This window comes from Octopus bimaculoides, chromosome 9 (assembly GCF_046866305.1).
Source record: "Octopus bimaculoides isolate indiv1 chromosome 9, ASM4686630v1, whole genome shotgun sequence".
NCBI lineage: Eukaryota > Metazoa > Mollusca > Cephalopoda > Octopoda > Octopodidae > Octopus > Octopus bimaculoides.
In genome coordinates, this window is record NC_142936.1 from 44,410,278 (window position 1) to 44,423,080 (window position 12,803).

General features: G+C 37.5%; 2 non-coding genes across 2 annotated transcripts; both read left to right on the top strand.

Annotated features, from left to right (window-relative positions):
- Positions 1-6,232: 6,232 nt before the first annotated feature.
- On the top strand, positions 6,233-6,324 carry Trnak-uuu (transfer RNA lysine (anticodon UUU)). The gene is given in 2 exon segments: positions 6,233-6,269; positions 6,289-6,324. It is a non-coding gene; the product is annotated as a tRNA-Lys (tRNA).
- Positions 6,325-8,602: 2,278 nt separating this feature from the next.
- Positions 8,603-8,694, top strand: Trnak-uuu (transfer RNA lysine (anticodon UUU)). The gene is given in 2 exon segments: positions 8,603-8,639; positions 8,659-8,694. It is a non-coding gene; the product is annotated as a tRNA-Lys (tRNA).
- The last annotated feature ends 4,109 nt before the right edge of the window (positions 8,695-12,803 follow it).

Consider the following 12,803-nt stretch of genomic DNA (forward strand, 5'->3'; position numbering starts at 1 on the left):
TTGGCGGGCACCATTCTTTATTTAGTTTTTATTTAGTGTGTTTTCTACCGAAACACTTTAAAACTTCGTATACTTGTATATTTTGTCTTATAGAACAGAGAAAAGTTTTTATATTCAAACTTATTTCATGTTAAAAGTTGTCGTATTTCGGTAATTTCAATCAATCACTGACGTCTATTGAGGTGAAAGCAATTACTGCTGTGGAATGTAAACAACACGTTCTAGCGGTGTAATGGGATCTTTTCCCTTGAATAAACTTAGTGCCGTTATTTGTCAACAACAACTATCGGCGATACTGTTATCTATGACATCGTTCGTGCGTTTGTACTGGTTTTAGCTTTAGGGTTTTAGGGTTAGGGTTCGGGTTTTAGAGTTAGGGTTAGGGTTAGGAAGTTAGGGTTAGGGAGTTAGGGTTAGGGAGTTAGGGTTAGGGAGTTAGGGTTAGGGTTAGGGTTAGGATTGGGTTAGGTTATGAGTATTTTTGCCAAATTTGGGGAAAAATTTGTGGCTGTGTATTGAACAGATTTTCCCTAAATTTGGCAAAAATACTCATAACCCTAACCCTAAACCTAAACCTAAAACCCGAACCCTAACCCTAAAACCCTAAAGCTAAAACCAGTACAAACACACGTACGATGTCATAAATAACAGTACCGTCGATAGTTGTTGTTGACAAACAACGGCACTAATTTTATTCAAGGGAAAAGATCCCATTACACCGTCACAACGTATTGTTTACAATCCACAGCAGTAATTGTTTTCACCTCAATAGACGTCACTGATTGGTTGAAATTACCGGAATACGACAATTTTAACACGAAATAACTTTAAAAATATAAACTTTTCTCAACAACACTAAGAGTAAGAGATGCTTTATATGACACAGTCTACCAGTGTCCCAAGTTTGAAAGTGTTTCGTTAAGAAAACAAGTAGTGTCCGCCAAATCAGAAAGATCCCTGCTATGTCCTCCGTCAGTGGTATACTTCAACCGTATCACGATTTAATATTACCAACTCGATCTTTGTGTGTCTTTAGCGAAGTTCACTCTACGGCTAGAAATCAGGGAACGTGTTCGGTTTTCTTCTCTTCCTATCCTCCACAAATTTCCGAGATCCTATGTAAGGTCACGTGGTCTGCTTCCCACCCTACTAAAAGAATTGCTTTTAATAAGAAAAACTAACGTATCTAAGTGGATGAATTAATCGGTGGTGCATAAAATACTGTCGAACCTTTACTAACGTTTATTTTTACATTTCAGTTCGTCAGAAGCAACTGACTGTGAATGAACTGTCATCGCAAAGCGCAATGAACAAAGCCTTATCAATCTTGCTTTTATACATAATATGATAAGCGATTGATTGATCGCCCGCATAGCTCAGTCGGTAGAGCATCAGACTTTTTTATACTAACCTTGGAGGTTATCTGAGGGTCGCGGGTTCGAGTCCCTCTGCCTGCGTATATCCGTTTTGAAGATTTTTACTTCTAGGTCACAGTCTTAGTTTTATGTTAAGTTTTACGTCCACAAAATTATCACCTCTCTCTCTACTGTAGTTTGTGAAGAATTCTGTTGATAATTTCATTGAACTGGCAAAATGCTCATCGGTATTTCTTCCACTTCTGAAAAAATAAATCAAACTGCGTTTCATCTCTGTGTGAATATATGTGTGTCTATGTAAAATGGGGTATGTGAATGTGTGTGTGTGTGTGTGCGTGTGCACGCAATGTAAGTGGGATAGTTCATCTTTGTTCGCTTAGTATTTGGGTTTATTTTTTGATTCGGTTGAATCTTGGTTGGTTTATTTATTTATTATTTTTTTTGTTGGTTAGTTATTTTTAGCGTTTTGACAGAAAAAAAAGACATTCTAAAATTGTGTTTAAACGTAAGCGTGCCCAAACAAGTCGAATGTTAACACAGAGCAGGTTTTACAGCCACATCATCCAAACCGACCGGGTGAAACTGGGCTTAGCTGTAAATATATCTATATGTGTGTGCGTGTTTGTGCGTGTATGCGCGTACGTGTGTATGTGTGCGGCTGTATGGAGCGAAGTTATTTCAGTAGGATTCATTTTGGAAAAGGATGGATTGAGATTGTGCATGAGTTTTTCGGAGCATATTTGCGGTCTATTGATCTACAATTAACTGCAGCGAAATCTCTCTGAACTTTCACAATGCTATTTTGATGCACATTAAATATCATAGCATACAATCCTAAATAAACAGGATAGTCATTGTTTGAATATGTTTGATTTTAAATTTACTGATTTAGCTATGACATTAGGTGACATAGAAAAGAAATGTCTTTAAATATCGAGTTCATTCCTATTGTATATGTTGCAAACATTTCAGTCAGTTGATGTTAAAGTTGTTAACTCCTTTGCTTGGTTTTATATTTTAATCATTCCTAGAGGTCGCGGTTGATGCTGTCTGGTTTCACCTTACCCCTGATAGGACTGCATTGCTTGTTCTACCCCTGCCATCATCTTTTAAGGTAGAAAAATATCATTTGGATGTAATTTAAGCACATGTTGATTAGGATATTACCATGTTCACGTTCTGTCGTTCATTGAAATTAAGGACTTTTACTATGATGCTCTCTTTCTCTTCCCCCACTCTCTCTCTGTATCCATCTACTTTTTTCTTTTTTTAATTTTTTTTCCTACTGGGATGGTAAAATGTGTCGTTAGAGCATGCGACACAATTACTTCGCAGTATATGTTACAACACATTGCATTCTAAGTTCAAATCCCGCCATGTCCTAAATGGGTGAAAGACTTAACCCGTTACACGATTTAATATCCTCATCTTGAACATTATGTTTCTTTAGCGAAGTCCATTCTGTTGCTAGAATTCGGATCACGTCTTTGATTTTTCTCTCTTCTGTCCCTTCGAATTGTTTTTTTTTTTTTAAACAAAGCTAACTTATCTATGTGGAATAAATCAGTGGAGCATAAAATATGTCGAACATTTTATAGTTGATATTTTGTATGTCAGTTCGTCACAAACAATAAACTGTCAAAGATCTTTCACCCCACTGATTCTATGTACAAAGCATTATTTATCTTGCGTTATACATAATATGGGATGTAGCAAGTCCCCACGCCCGCATAGCTCAGTCGGTAGAGCGTCAGACTTCTAAGAATTATCGTTACAGGTGATTACGCGCATCTTTTTTCTCTTTTTTTCTTTTGGATTTTGCTTATTGAATAGTTGACCTCTTAATGGAATCACAGTTTTAGCTTCATCTGAGTCTTCCTACTGCTTTGAGATCAAAATGTTTCCCTTCTCTTTAGAAGTGTTATATTATTTCTTTCTGGGTAAAGACGGTGAGCTGGTAGAATCGTTAGAATGTCGAAACAAATTGTTCCGTTTCTTTACATTCTGTGTTCAATTCCCAGCGAAGTACTGAAGTACCAAACAAGCAAAGTACTGGGGCAATAGTATCGACTAAGACGCTTCCTGCAAAATTGCTAGCTTTGTGTTTAAATAGGTATAGACAGTAAGATAGTAGAATCGTTAGAATGTAAAGGGAAAAAAATTCTTTTTAATGTTTGTTCTGGCTTCTTTTGTTCGAAGGTCGCTGAATATTCAACTGTGACTTTCATCACTCCAACATAGGCTTTATAAGTCCGTCCCACAAACAATGTGACATTGTGCCTTTGACGAATATGTGTGAAGGAGCCAGAGATGTAGCGGAAGCCATCAGGATTATTCACATCTATGTCTACTTGAAGAAGCCATGATCAGATCTGCAAAAAACACAATAGTCAGTTCTTTGTAAGTAGGATATATGTGTCTCAATATGTGAAATTTAACTATAAATGTATAAAAAGTTAATCTTCAAATTACAAGAAAACTTGAGCATTGAGAGCAAAGCCGATTACAGATTTGAAATTAGCACAAAAAAAAGACAGAATCAGTAAAAACATCTCATGTAGCAGAATTTTTTTTTTTTTAAATGTTGTCCAGTGACGTCAGTGAAGCATAGGGCTCGATGCAAACGACTAACCACTCCGCTCAAAATTGCTGGCATCCTGCCTAAATTAGAATAGAATATTAACAAGTTTATTGCGCACGAAGGTGAGACAGGGGAATTGACGGAATTGCGGACAAAATGCCTTGCTGTTTGTATTCCGGTTCCTTACTTTCTGAGATAAAATGACTTGAAAATCCAGCTTCTATCCTTTACTTCTTTCTCAGTATTTTCAAAAATTTTATTGAAGTTAACTCCCTTGCAGGTTGTTTCTAAACAACACCAAGGTGATCACGTTCTTTCATTTTTATAACAATAGAATGTACTTTTATTGTAATGTAGTTACATTTCTTTTACTCTTTTACTTGTTTCAGTCATTTGACTGCGGCCATGCTGGAGCACAGCCTTTAGTCGAGCAAATCGACCCCAGGACTTATTCTTTGGAAGCCTCGTACTTATTCTATCGGTGTCTTTTGCCGAACCGCTAAGTAATGGGGACGTAAACACACCACCATCGGTTGTCAAGCGATCTTGGGGGGGGGGAGACAAACATATACACACATATACATATATATATATATATAAACATATATACGACGGGCTTCTTTCAGTTTCCGTCTCCCAAATCCACTCACAAGGCTTTGGTCGGCCCAAGGCTATAGTAGAAGACACTTGCCCAAGGTGTCACGCAGTGGGAATGAACCCGGAACCATGTGGTTGGTAAGCAAGCTACTTTATTTCATAAATATTTGCCATAAAGGCATTACAAAGAGGGGACGAACAAGGAAAGACAAACATAAAAGGGGTGAAGTAGTTGTATCGATTAAATATTTACAAATTTAAATATACAATAAAAATTTGATTATATTTACAATGTTCGATTGAAGCATTGCTCATTACAGATGCCATTTGTAATGGCTTTCCTGAATGATGGGCATCCGACCACCAGGGTAGACCCCTTGCTTTTTCTTTCCCTTGTTTTTGGCTCCCACTTACCTGGTGCCAAACACTCCCAGCTTCCTCGCCACAGGCTTCCATCTTCTCATGAATCTGTCTCGTGACAGATACCTCTTCTCCAGCCTGATCTTACTACTGAGGTGGTAACAAAAAAAGTTAACTAACCCCTGGCTAGATACAAAGGTATCCGTCACTATGCCTCTTACACGCGTCTTCCATACTGTTTCTTTCAGTATGGCTACTACGCAGGAAAAGCAAGCCTTCCTTTCCCTGTTGAGGGAAGGAGGCACAATCTCGATGATAGATTCAGCTGATAGCTGTACTCTTCCCATCATGACAATAGTTGTTCTGCGAAAACTATCAGTCTCGTTAATTCCGGACATTCCACGAATGCGTGCAAGACGGTTTCCCTGTCCTGCCCGCACCTCGGACATGTCGGCGATACGGCACTTCCGTGCCTTGACAGTTTATCACGAACAGGTAACGCCGCACGGAAGCACTGCCAAGCCAAGGGTTTCTGTACCACACGGCCACTTCTGCGCCTATAATATATAGATAAAGTTGAGCTAAGATGTACACATTTCCCCGTCTATTCCTGCAAAGAATTGCTGTTACTATGTCTTTTGTTTGTTTTCTTAACCTCACTAATTGTTGAGTAAGTTAATTTATTTAAAACGATGAACATTTTAGCGAAATCCCGATCGTAGCAATGAAGTATAAACGGCTAATCAGAGTTGTCATTGAAACATCACCTATAACCAGATGTGATGTTACTCTTTGCTTTTAATTTAATTTAGTTTTTTCGACAATTTCTTTTTTATTTGTATTTCATCAACTGGAAAATTTGTGACTGTGGGCAAAAAAACAAAAAGTGAAAAAGAGTATTTAAAAAAAAAAAAAAAAAAATTCATATTTTTGAGGTCCGATTACTTCAAGTAATCATATGGAGGTGTTTTCATTGTTATTGTTAAGTGAAAAATCAGTTCTGATCTAGCATAGCCACTCATTGGCTGTGATATTGGAAAAGCATGTTAAGCTTCCGCCAGCTGGTTCCTCAACGCACTTCTGTGTACTGAATGAATGATATCATTTAATTTATGGCATCTGTTGGTTACCAGGAGAATGTATTATCGTTCATTAAAAATATGTTATCGTGTTGTTTTTAAACAATAAATCTTGTCCATAGAATACTTTAGGCTTCATAAACAATAGATTTATCAAGTGAATTGCTCTTGCAATTGCAGTCCTCAAGATACGTTATCAGCTTGTTTATCTATATAATGTAAGGCATGAATTGCTGTCCGCCCGCATAGCTCAGTCGGTAGAGCATCAGACTTTTAAGAGCTATCCTCAAAAGTGATCTGAGGGTCGCGGGTTCGAGTCCCTCTGCGGGCGAATAATTCTTTTTTGTTCATAGACCTATCAGCGTACATACAGTTTTAATTTCTTGAAAATTAGTAGAGAGTTGAAATCCAAACATTTCTTTTCTTTTTAAAATATACATATTATCTGTTACTTGGAAAAAGGTAGCGTTAGAGTAACGAAAAAAAAAAAAAGTTGTAATGTTTCTTCAGGCGCATTACATTTTTGTCGAACTTATCTATTTAATTAAAATACAAATCCTAAACAATAGTCATGATTCTTCCATAATATAAGTTTTCACTAAAGGAAGACAAAGAAAAGAAAACAAAAGCGAGGGAAAAAACAAAAAAAACAAAAAAGGGGAGAGAAAAAAGAAAAAAAGAGAAGAAAGAGAAAAACCAACAACAATACAACACTAAGTGCTTCAACTGGAGTTCTATCAATGTATATTTTTGCCGGTGTTACTTGAGAGTACGGTCTACCGCGGTATCCTGTCTACGCTGTGAAATTACTTTTAGCGTGCGATCTACCTTTTCCTACCCTTTTACACTTCAGCGTGCGAGGACAGCGAAATATAGACCGGTATTTTCCATTTCTGTCACGTTTTCGTTTTTCTTGCATGACACTACCACATCGATGACAAGGGTCTGCTTCTTGTGATGTATCCAGAAGATTGTTTTCTTGTAAAAGTGCAACTGCTGTTTCCTCTGTAAATTGATATTAATCAAATTAATATTCAATTTTCACCCTTATTATTTAAATATATATATATATATAATTCTAAGAGAGTTAGAGGTTGTGAATCCAACCAACTAAGGGATAATATCTATCCAATATACTGCTGGTAGAATACCCAATTATTAATACACAAGTGTTTTTTCATTGTATGGCAATTACACTACTGAATGTAATGAATGGGTGAGGGTAAAAAGTTGTTTTACCCATAATTTATACAGCAATAAGAAAATGGAGGGGATTATGAGGTGGTATTCATCAACTTTTTGACATTATATTATGTCTATTTATTTATTTTTTTAAGAAACCATTATAGCAATATACACACATGTATAACATATTATGCTTTACATATATAATATATAAAAATATAAAAATACCAGTAATTATTAAAATATATAACGTAGATCATCGGAAGTAGAATAGTATCTTACAGCTGTTTCAGCCAAGAGGTTATAGTACTCCACTTTACTTCCATCCCTTCAGTGAACTGAAGTATTTGGTAGATAAGATTAAGGTACTTGGGTGGGCCTCTGGGCTTCGTCAGAGAGTTTAGAATGTTCATAAGGTTAAGTTATAAATATAAATACATACATATATACACACTTTTACATATACATATACATAAATATACATAAATACATATCTATACATTTATATGTATATGCATACAAAGGAATCAATTATTCTCATAGCAAATTTGTTGAAAGATGGGTGACTGTTGGAAGAATGGCCAGTATAAACGGACCAATTCTGAGAATACACCTGTAGAAAAAAAAAAAGAAGGTAATGTAAAAGGAGAAAGGGCTCTATACCCCTTTCTTCTTTTTTCTGACCAGGCTCCCGTGGTTTTATGGGTTTTTCCACGTGTAACCTTTCCTTTTTCGAAGCACCTCCCCCTTTGGGAATTCTATTTATTTATTTATTTATTTATTTATTTATTTATTTATCTATTTATTTATTTATCTATTTATTTGTTATATCTTTCTCCGTTTTCTTCCTCTGTTTAGACGAACTTTCCTACCTTTCGTACAAAACCTTTTGTAACCTTCGTCCTGTCCTTGTCCTTACATGTTTTTACTTGATATTAGCCCTTGTGGCCAATAAAACGAATTAATTATTATTATTATTATTATTATTAGGTGTATTATATTATTCCTTTTAAAGTATAAACAGAGAAAAGAAAAATTATCAAAAGAGAAATATTAGTGGAATTTAAATGATCAATCTATCTTAAGATTATTGTAGTTATGTAAAAATCAGTTCTGATCTAGCATAGCCACTCATTTGCTGTGATCTTGGAAAAGTATGCTAAGCTTCCGCCAGCTGGTTCCTCAACGCACTTCTGTGTACTGAATGAACGATATCATTTAATTTATGGCATTCGACATTAATATCCAAAATGTTGGTTACCAGAGGAATGTATCATCGTTCATTAAAAATATGTTATCTTGTTGTTTTTAAATAATAAATCTTGTCCAAAGGCTTCATTAACAATAGATTTCGTAAGTGAATTGCTGTTGCAATACGTTATCAGCTTGTTTATCTATATAATGTAATGCGCAAATCGCTGTCCGCCCGCATAGCTCAGTCGGTAGAGCATCAGACTTTTATAGGTCAACCTTAGAAGTAATCTGAGGGTCGCGGGTTCGAGTCCCTCTGCGGGCGCATAATTCTTTTTTGTTCATAGACCTATCAGCGTACATACAGTTTTAATTTCTTGAAAATTAGTAGAGAGTTGAAATCCAAACATTTCTTTTTTTTTTAAAATATACATATTATCTGTTACTTGGAAAAAGGTAGCGAGCTGGTAGAGTTAGAGTAACGAAAAAAAGAAGTTGTAATGTTTCTTCAGGCGCATTACATTTTTGTATCCTAAACAATCGTCATGATTCTTCCATAATATAAGTTTTTACAAGAGGAAGACAAAGAAAAGAAAACAAAAGCGGGGGAAAAAAAGAAGAAAAAAAAGGAAAAAGGTGAGACAAAAAAGAGAAGAAAGAGAAAAAACAACAATACAACACTAAGTGCTTCAACTGGAGTTCTATCAATGTATATTTTTGCCGGTGTTACTCGAGCGTACGGTCTACCACGGTATCCTGTCTATGCTGTGGAATTACTTTTAGCGCACGGTCTACCTTTTCTTACTCTTTTACACTTCAGCGTGCGAGGACAGCGAAATATAGACCGATATTTTCCATTTCTGTCACGTTTTCGTTTTTCTTGCATGACGCTACCACATCGATGACAAGGGTCTGCTTCTTGTGATGTACCCAGAAGATTGTTTTCTTGTAAAAATGCAACTGCTGTTTCCTCTGTAAAAATTATACGTCTTCTTCAACACTCTTCCAATTTCATTTTTCCTCTTAAAAAGAAGGCTTTCGTCTACTTGGACTATATGTCATACCTCTGTACGGCTGTCTGTCTGCTAATATTGTTGATGGACATGCAGCATATCACTGGCATTTCACATATAAAGTCCAGGGTTATGTGAAAAAGTGTGAAGGATCTATTCCATTCGACGGACAGATTTTTTAATTATTTATTTTTAACTAAACACTTTGAAACTTCGGATACTGGTATAATATGTCACATAGAACAGGGTTTTCTCTTAACGTTTTTGACAAAATTTTGTATTTTAGAAGTTATTTCGTGTTAAATTTGTATTTGGGTAATTTTAACCAATCAATGACGTGTATTCAGCTGAAGAAAATTACTACTGCCTTTTGCGAACAACAACTTCCGGGTCCATACCAATGAAAGAGCCTCTACCTGGTCACGCGACACGCTAAAAATAGCAGCCAAACCCCCTACCTCAATTACACGCCCATTGTACGTAATGTCCTAGATTATCTCTAAAAAGACGGTTTGCTGAAGGCTGGAATGTCTTTGAATGGATTGCTGTATCAGGATTGAATTGAGGCTAAATGACAACAAAATTATTACTGAGCCAGACCAACGACGGAGCCTGTATGTGGTTGCATGACCAGCTAGAAAAAGTAGCTAAACTTTTTATATGTACAGAATAGAAAAACCTCTGACACGTTCAACCAGTATACGAAGTTTCAAATTGTTTAGTTAAAAAAAATTAATTAAAAAAATCTGTAAGATCTGTAAAATCTGTAATTAAAAAATCTGTTAGAGGTTATCAACTTATCCCAGGCATGTCACAACTTACCCCTTCTATTCCAGTTTAACATGCCATGCCTAGAAATTACAAAAGGAAGACTACAGTGGGTGGGGGGATACCTCTCCTGATGACATGGAAAGAGCCGCCAAAAAAGTTACGGATGAAAAGAAATCATTACGGGATATTGCCAAAGATTTCGAGGCAGGTTTCAGGCTCAATAGATATGAAGTTATCGGCATCTCTTACACTAACCTCTTAAGATGTTAACAGAATGTCAGCTGTACCAAAAAATAAACCTTCAGCTTCTTTATATTTTCAGGTGAATTTCATGAGGCTGCAGAGATACTGCAAGAAACTAAGGACAGAGGGGAAAATAGCCAGTGTTGGATATGCTTCTCGGCGTGCAGTTTTTACCAAGGAGCAAAAAGACTTGCTTGTGACCTACATCCTTAAAGCTGCTAAAATTTACCATTGTCGGACTCCTTCTGACATTCGAAGCTTTGCTTACGACTATGCGAAGGCCAATGAAATCAAGTGTCCAGATTCCTTGTCCGCCAATGAATGCACTGGTTTTGACTGGTTCTCAAAGTTTATGAATCGGAACTCTAACCACTCCATCCGAACCCCAGAATCCACAAATCTGAGTAGGACAACAAGCTTCAATCGAACTAACGCGAACAAGTTTTTCGGTAATCTGACAGAGCTGCTTGACTGCTACAAGTCTGAGGGCCATGACATCTACAACTGTGATGAGACAAGTGTCACAACAGTGCAACGACCAGATCGAATTGTGGCAGAAAAAGGAGTGAAACAAGTAGGAACGACTACTTCCGTTGAGAGAGGAACCCTGGTGACAATCTGCCTTCCAGTAAATGCCAGCGGTTATGCAACACCACCAATACTGGTGTTCCCTAGAGTCCACTTCCATGAATACTTCATTCTTAATGGGCCAACAGATTGATGTGGATCAGCAAATCCAAGTGGATGGATGAATGAAGCAGATTTTCTAAAAATGTCCGGAACACTTCGTGAAGCACACTCGTTGCAGCAAAGAGCATCCTCTCCTGTTGCTACTTTACAACCACAACTCCCATATCTCGTTGGCTATCATTTATTTCTGCCGAGACAATGGTATTGTTCTGCTATCATTCCCCACACACAGCTCACGTAAGCTACAACCACTCGATCAGAGTGTCTATGGTCCTCTTAAGAAGTACGTGAATAGGGCCTCATGTAAAACGATGATCATTTACAACATCCCGGCTATCTTGTCAACATCCAGTCAACATCCAGATGGATTTCAAGTCAGTGGGATCTGGCCCTTTAACAGAGATGTCTTTGGTGATGAGGAATTCCTTTCAAGTTACGTTGCGGACCGTCCTGCTTCAAAACAAGCTGAGGTGCAGCCAGACGACCATCATGACGTGCAGTCTGGCATGCAGTCAGATAACCAGCTTAACTTGCAGCCAGACGACCAGTCAGACGTTCAACCAGGCGACCAGTTCAATGAACGGCAAGACAGTCCGACAGACCTACCCACACCAGCCCCAAGCTTTCCTGTTGGTGTTGTTACAAGCCCAGAGATGTTGCTCCCATTAAGGAAGGCTTCCCTCCGGAAGACAGGTCGAGGTCGTGGAAGTCGCAAGAGGTGCCAAACAGCCATTCTAACCCTAACCCCCATAAAACAGCACATAGTGGATGAAATAAACGAACGGAAATCCAAACCAAAGAAGGCAACTGGTACAGAAAAGGCAACAAAAGGGAAGTGAAAGTCAACTAAAATAGATAAAGGCAAGGGGAAGCAGCCTCACAGCAAGCAAGTCGACTGGAAATGCCTTGTCTGCTCAGATTGGTATTCCAAATCCCTTCCAGGTGAAGAATGGGTGCCATGCATGATCTGTAAAGATTGGGCACGCACCGACTATACCGATAGACGACATGATTTTTTGTGTGATCTGTGTCGTGAGAAGTTAATGGAGGTCGATTCCGACTAGATGGCACATGTAACAATGGGAAAATTGGTTAATGAGGACTCTCAGTATCACAGTTAGGATATGAGGTGGTTCAATGCACAGTTAATTAATTAGAATAATACTTCTTAGATGCAAGAAGTAGGAGACGTGTTTGTTAACATAATTGCGAGTTATCGACAGTTGTAACAAAGTACCCCAGTAAGTGTCACAACGTACCCCGCACTCGGGGAAAATTATTACAGCTGAGACCACCTCATTAATTAGAAACTGGCTAAATAATGTTATGTAATTTCTGTTTGTTTGTTTTTTGCTAGTGATAACAACAAATAGAGATGTTTTAATAATTCAGTCTTAAAAGAAACTCCAGCTGTGTTCATTTATGTGGATGCCAAGGCAAAATATGAAAAAGTGTAACAACTAGACCAAGTCTCCCCTACAAACAAGGTCGACGGAGCAGAAGTGCATGATGCAACCCGTGAAAAAATATTCATTTCCAAGAATGTTTTGAGGAAAAGATCGTGTGAAGTGGGCAATATTGGTTCATATAAAATCTAAGAATGAGTTCATCCGTCCGCCCGCATAACTCAGTCGGCAGAGCATCAGACTTTTAATCGCTAAGTTAGCAAGTGATCTGAGGGTCGTGGGTTCAAGTCCCCCTGCGGGCGAATGTTTTC